The sequence below is a fragment of the Etheostoma spectabile genome, chromosome 6, assembly GCF_008692095.1.
Source record: "Etheostoma spectabile isolate EspeVRDwgs_2016 chromosome 6, UIUC_Espe_1.0, whole genome shotgun sequence".
NCBI classification, from domain to species: domain Eukaryota; kingdom Metazoa; phylum Chordata; class Actinopteri; order Perciformes; family Percidae; genus Etheostoma; species Etheostoma spectabile.
In genome coordinates, this window is record NC_045738.1 from 21,173,345 (window position 1) to 21,180,190 (window position 6,846).

General features: G+C 41.2%; 1 long non-coding RNA gene across 1 annotated transcript in view; it reads left to right on the forward strand.

The window, feature by feature from the left end:
• The window catches only part of LOC116691770 (uncharacterized), a 16,038-nt gene extending 14,766 nt beyond the window's left edge, over positions 1-1,272 (forward strand). Inside the window, exon 3 of the long non-coding RNA XR_004332547.1 lies at positions 1,016-1,272. This is a non-coding gene — a long non-coding RNA (uncharacterized LOC116691770). The remainder of the gene's footprint in view (positions 1-1,015) is intronic.
• Positions 1,273-6,846: the final 5,574 nt, after the last annotated feature.

A 6,846-nucleotide genomic window follows, 5' to 3' on the forward strand; every position in this document is an offset into this window, starting at 1 on the left:
CACCAAATATTGATTTGATGTAGATTCCTCTTCTGTTCGTTCACTGCATTTTGTCAATTGAGTAAAATAAACTATTAACACTTCCATTTTGGAAAGCATTCTTAGTTTACAGCATTTTTTTATACCTGCCTAAAACTTTTGCATAGTACTAAAAATTAACATAAGCAAGTGCTTAAAATTTATTGTAATCTGGAAATATCATTTCCACAAGCACCAATGCTTTAACAACCAAAGATTGAATATATCCATATGTAGTTGACAATAAACTAAGCATCCTGAAACCTACTGTACTCAAACCAAACAAATATGAACATAAACATGTAAATATGGCTGTAAATAGTGGATAATTCACGGATGAAGATGGTTTGTGAATTTTAATGTACAGGACTATGAGGATTTGTAAACTGTGATTCTCTCTCTGTGAAGCCATGGGAAAAAGCTGCAGGGATGGCTCGACCAACTCCTTCTCTTTGGTTATCGGCTGGAACACTGTTTGTTATGGTTTGTGGTGCAGGTTGGCGCAGTTTGCTTTTGTTGCTGTTTGTGGAGCCTGGGGCGTCTACAGAGAACGCTTTTTTGTTTGGTGTTCAGAGGACAGGCAGCTAGCGGATAGTGAGGAGATGTTTGCTGTATGTGACAACAAATGTTGTAGCCTAAAAAACGTGTGACATACATTGCTTAGAGCACCTTTAACCTCTTTAGTGCAGCTACATACAATCACCAGTAGGGGGTGGAAAAGGACACACAAAAGAAACCACTACACTATAGAATGGAATAGAATACACTTTGTTGTCACTTTATTGGAAATTTGTCTTGGACATCGTGCTACAACCTCTAGCTTCACAACATAAACAACATGTAACAAAAAAACATTCTAAAACAAATCAACATCACACACAATACAATAAACAAAAACATAAAAATGACATCAGAAAGCGTCCTAAGACACAAAAGAAGGACACAAATGACAGCACAGACAACACAACATCCTAAATATTAACTAATAATTTCTTAGTGCGAAAAGTGCTGGTGTATTTATTGCACCCCTGCTCTGTGGGGCTAAGATTTACTATTGGAGTTCAGCAGCTTGACGTAAGTTGGAATCAACAATAACTTTAGTATTTTTGTTTTACGTCTCGGAACACAGAAGCTTCTCCCTGAGGGCAGAAGTTCATATTCAGGAAAGAGAGGATGTAGAGAGTCTGCAGTTACTCTTTTGGCTTGTTTTCTGACAGCTTGCTCGTACAGGCGCTGTATGGGCTTTTACTCTTTCTTACCTGTTATCTTCATAGCCGTCTTTTGTGTGCTGACCAGCCTGATTTTTAGCTGTATTGTTAAGTTGCCAAACCATGCTGATTCCATATCTGGTAACGCTCTCCAGAATTGCACGGTAAAACATGAGCATGGTCTGGGTGCTTACTCCATGTAATCTCAGTCGCTTTAGAAAGAATAATCTCTGCTGCAGTCTATTGCAAAGGTTTTAAATGTGTTCTTTCCAGCAAAGAAGGTTGTCATCATTATTGTAAGTATTTATAAGACGTTACCTGTTTGAGTTTCTGATTTTTGATGACGACTGGCTGATGGTCAATCACTTGCCTTGTTTTTGTGACATTTAAGATAAGATGGTTGGTGTCACACCACTTGATAAAGGTGTCTATCTCATCGTTGTACACAGAAGGGTTTATGTCCTTCTGGAGAAGGCTCAAAATTGCTCTATAGTCTGCACATTTTATAACATAGTTATTTGGGTGTACTTTCCTGCAGTCATTGGTATAAAATGTGAAAAGTATAGGTGATACAACCGAACCATGTGAGATCTCTGTGTTGCTATGTTTGACCTCTGACAGTGTGCCATTTGATCAGCAGAAGCTCAGCAGGCTGTGGGGCCATCACCATGATGTCACCTGACTGAGCTGTTGCTCTTCTGCCAACACTATAGTGTGCTCAAATATTCTCGTCGCCACATAGCCCTGAATGTCTCTGCCAAGGCTTAAACTGGTTCTTAAGAGCTCCTTTCGAGAAGTTAATGGCTGGAGAGAGACACACCTGTTTTCTGTGTCAGCAGCATGGAAGGGGTTAAAATCAGGGGAGGCTGGATACAGGGATTAACGGCCAGGCATTCACAATGGCACAGACTTCTGCCATAAAGGTGCTCAGGACTTAATGTGTGAGTTTTCAAGTTTTCAAGGTCTACCTTGTAGGATGGAATCTAGAATCCGTCGAGCGATTCCAATCATGCGCTCCCAAGTGCCACTCGTATGGGAGGAGTGAGGAGGGTTGAAAACCCAGGTGCACCTTTGTTGATGGAGGTAGACTTTCATGTTTTAATCACAGGGACTTTGTGCATTCATTTTCAGCTCCTTACTTGCTCCAATAAAATTGGTACCACAGTCTGATCAAAGCTGTTGTGAGTTGCATGGCCTCAGATGGAGAAAAACCTCTATGAAGCTCAAGGAAGTCATGGTTTCAATAACCTCAATATGAATTGCCCGCGTGGACAATAGGATCATCCAGACAATTATTTTTTAAACAATTAATCTAACGATTATTTTTTCAATTAGTCGACTAATCTAACAATTAATTTTTCAATTACTGATTATTTTCCCATTGCTTAATTATTAACAATTTACACAAAACAAATTTCAATAAGGTACAAATTTCTATTTAATATGAATTTGTGCAACCTGAAGCCTGATGTAGGCAATCAATCCCACAACAAAATGAAGTCGCTTTCAGGAGGAATAGAAAAATAAAAAATAAAAGTAAACAGAGCAAGTGTAAAAAGAGTAGCCTGTATTTGTAGCAGTAGTAGTACAGTAGTAGGTAAAATTATGAATAAGCTCTTGTTTAACATCCAAGCCTTTCTCCCTTTAATCTTACAGTAAAAAGTACAATTTTCGCAACATATGAAATCAGATGTATCAAATAAATCCAACAATAAAAGAAATTAACATTTCAAGTTACTTTCAGGAATACACAAATACAAAACTTAAAAATAAAAAACAGTAAAGAAGTGCAATTTTTCTCTCTCCTTTCTAAGGGACTTATGAGCCTGAGCCCGCTTTAAAGCAGACAATTTTCTAATTCATGGGCTGTTATAACCAACATTATAAAGGAATTGTGAGATGTTTGAAACAATCTGGCCTGGTTACTCAATTATCGAAGACAGTGCTAAAGATGGAGGAGACGCAGCAGTTTACCTCACACTAAAGTCAGTGCGGGACATACTGTATACGGGTGAGCTACGGGAGAAGCTAGAGAGGCATAGGTGAACAGAACTTTGAGGTGTTTAGCTACTGTTATCCTAAATCAGATCATTTTCAAAAGTCTACAGAATACCACATTGTTGTTGGCGTTAAGAGTAAAATAATTCCACACTTTAGAAGACAGGTGCAAGCCTTTTTGTCAATGTGTTGTTGCAAGGAATCCCTTCTTGCGCTGTTGCTGGAGGCAGCCATGTTATTTTTAGACGCGTTGACAAAAATTATTTGTGTCGACCCATTTATGTAATCGATGATTTCAAGTACGTTGACAAATCGTCCCACCCCTGGTGGACATATACATGTGAACAAAACTGCCCACCTTGTATCGTGAAAATATGAATGTATAGCAGAGTTGCTATGTGGTTACGGTCGTCATCTTATTTTCAGTGTTGACCTCTGAACTGACTGGTTTGGTCAAGAAATCTGGTCAGGTCAACCACGTAGTGCCTACAAGATCGGCAGCTGGCAGACCGGGACCCATGATCTGCTGGGTTCAGCTAGTCAACCGTTTCAGCCTCGGCTATCGAATACGTTGTACATGATTGCTCACATAGAGATAACATGTTCTTTTCTCATTGTGTATGTATCCTAACACAAACTTGCTGTCAGTGTAGAATTTGTCTGCATTCACTTTCAGATCAACCTCTCTGATGACAAGCTCTGCAATCTCAACAGCCAGTACAGCTGCACAGAACTCTAACCTGGGGATCGTCAGCTCAGACTGAGAAGCGAGCTTGGATTTAGCAAAGCCAAAGCCTACATCACAATTCTGTGTGTTGGGCCTTGGAAGTGGAGAAGGATGCATATGTGTGTGGGATATGTACGTCCTATAGTGCTAACAGCGATTCATGCCATCTTCCTCAATCTTCAAAATTGGCCTCCCCCATTCTGTACCTGTAAAGCTCTCTGAGGAGCAGTCTGCCTTCAATAGTAACTGGAGCTAAGAATCCCAGTGGATTAAACAGACTGTTCATTGTTGACCGGATGCCTTGCCGTGTGAATGACTTTCTGATTTTGACTCTCAGGAACGTGGAAAGTGAAGGTGTCGGACTTAATGCTCCAGTAACCCCCAAGGTTGCATTGGACAGCATTTCATTTGCTCTTTCCTCTGCTGGAAATACATTAATCACTTCTTTTCAGTTGTGAGGCTATCTTGTGTAGAACAATGTTAGACTATGCCAGCATTTGCTTTGTTTGACATAGAACATCAATGGCCATAGTTCTCTATTTTACTAAACAGAGCTCTCTCTATTGCTTCTGGAGATCCATATGTTTTATTCAATCTCTCCCAAACCATTTTGAGACCAAGGGATGGTTGTCTGACATTAACAGACCTGCTTCTGAGTGCCTGCTCACTTGACTCCTTACCCAGCCATTTGTTCAGCAAATCCATCTCTTGCTGACACCTCAAGGTTTTCAGTTTGTGTTGATAAAGGTCTCTCTCCAGGCATCAAACTTAGTCAAACCTGAGGAACCCAGCTGGTTCTTAGCGAGAAACTTGTCAAGATCAGCTGTTGTAGTGTCATGATTTGTGTTGGCTGAATGCGATGCCTCGATAGGGAGAGCACTATGCTGACGGTCAGAATTTTTCTGTTGTGGTACATCTGTGTGAAGCAGCTGTGTGTCCCTGCATTGGTACATCAGCTTTCAATTGCTGATTTGTGACTGGGCCTTACTCTTAGCAGTGTAGTCTTGATGTTGTGTGTGTACTGAAAATAAGGAGGAATAAACCTCTCTTCTCTTGGTGTCTGGGTGAATGGTTGATTTGTGAGTACTTGAGGTGTGGGGTAATGATCATCTTCTTTAGATCCCTGTGCAAAGGGATGCAGAGCGTGATGGTTAACATAATCATCAGTTCTTTTTTGTGCACTTTTTTGAAGGGACAAGAACTCAAGTTCTTTGATCTGGTCAGTTCCAACCATATCTGCTGCTGCTATGCATGCGCAGCTTCCACTTCTCGCTGTAGATTGATGTGATCAATTGTGGCTTCCAGCCTGGCTTTCTCAATTTTGAGTTCACTCTCCTTTTCTGTGAAGGTCAGCCTAGCTTTGGCAGCTTCTGCTCTAGCACGGGCTCTTGCTGTCACAAAGCCACAAGTGGGGAAGTGACAGGTTGGGTTTTTCTGAAGGCTTCTTTTTCTTTTCTTCTCACACAGTGTTGTGTGGGCCGGACACTCCTTGGTTAAAGCACAGCTTTAGGCAATCTCTAATCACTCACTTGTTTCCCCATGGCTGATCAGCACAGCATCTTAAACTTTGGTTGTTCTCTGTTCGGCGCCAGTTTGTTAAGTCACTTCCCATAGGTGATACCACGTAGTTTTTGTGCCTGTATCTTTAAGAACCCCTGTTTTTCCTTCTTCTTTTTTTGTTCTGAAGGTATCTCCTGTTTTGTTTTTGCTGTGTTCTGGACCTGCCTGCTGACGCCACACTTTCACACCGGTCATTCTTGCCTTGTCGTACCTGTCTGTGCCTACTGCCTGCTCTGTCGCCTGATAGGAGTTTTTTGCTGTCTTTCCCAGTCTTTTTCTGAATAAACGGTCTTCAAACTGTTTTGTCTTCTTTTGGATTCAAGCCGCAAAAAACTGACAGTACAATCTGGCCAGTGTAAACCCAGCAGACTTTATTTCCGTTTGGGAGGAGTTATCTAACCAAGGCTCTGTTCTGGGCCAGCATGGTATTATTCTCAAGGGAGAAAAACTCTTACTGCCACCGCTCCTCAGCCGGCTCTGTGGTCGGCATGAAGCTGGACTCACTGGTGACAAAGGCAGAGAGAAGGACACTGGAAAAGCTGATGGACATTACTGACAATGACAGCCACACCGTCATCAGCACCCAGAGGAGCCTGTTCAGTGGAAGGCTGCTCCTTTCCAAGTGTAGGACCAACAGACTCAAGGACTCCTTTGTCCCTCAATCCATTACACTCTACAATTCCTCACTTGTTGGGAGGAGGAAATAGGGCAAAGAGGACAATACATACACACTGGACTCACACAAATACCTGGACACTTTAACACTTTGACACTTGACTCAACACTGACACTTTATGATAATTTATTGGTAAATGTCTTTTTTTTATATCCAAAGTTTTTTTTTATTATTATTACCGTCATTACTGTTATATTTATACTGTCTTCCTCTTTTTTCTCTCTATAATGTAATATTCTTGCTAAAAACGGATGCCGGAAATTTCAATTTCCTTGCGGGAGTCATCCCAAAAGGATTAATAAAGAGAAGTCTAAGCATGTGCAACACGTTCGTCAAGTCCTTCAGCACCTCTTTTTGTCAAAGCTGAGAAATGTGAGTTTCATACTACAGCTGTCTCCTTCCTGGGCTACACCATCTCCCAAGGTGAGCTCAAGATCGACCTTGAAAGAGACTTGAAAATTGCAGAGGTTTCTGGGATTTGCCAATTTTTATAGACATTTATTCGCAACTGCAGCCAAGTTGTTTCCCCACTGACTAACCTGACTTCCACTTCTAAAACTTTTCTGTGGTCCCCAGAAGAGAGAGAGCATTTTCCGAGCTCAAGAGACACTTCACCGAAGCTCCAATCCTTGTTCAACCTGATCCAACCAGACAATTTG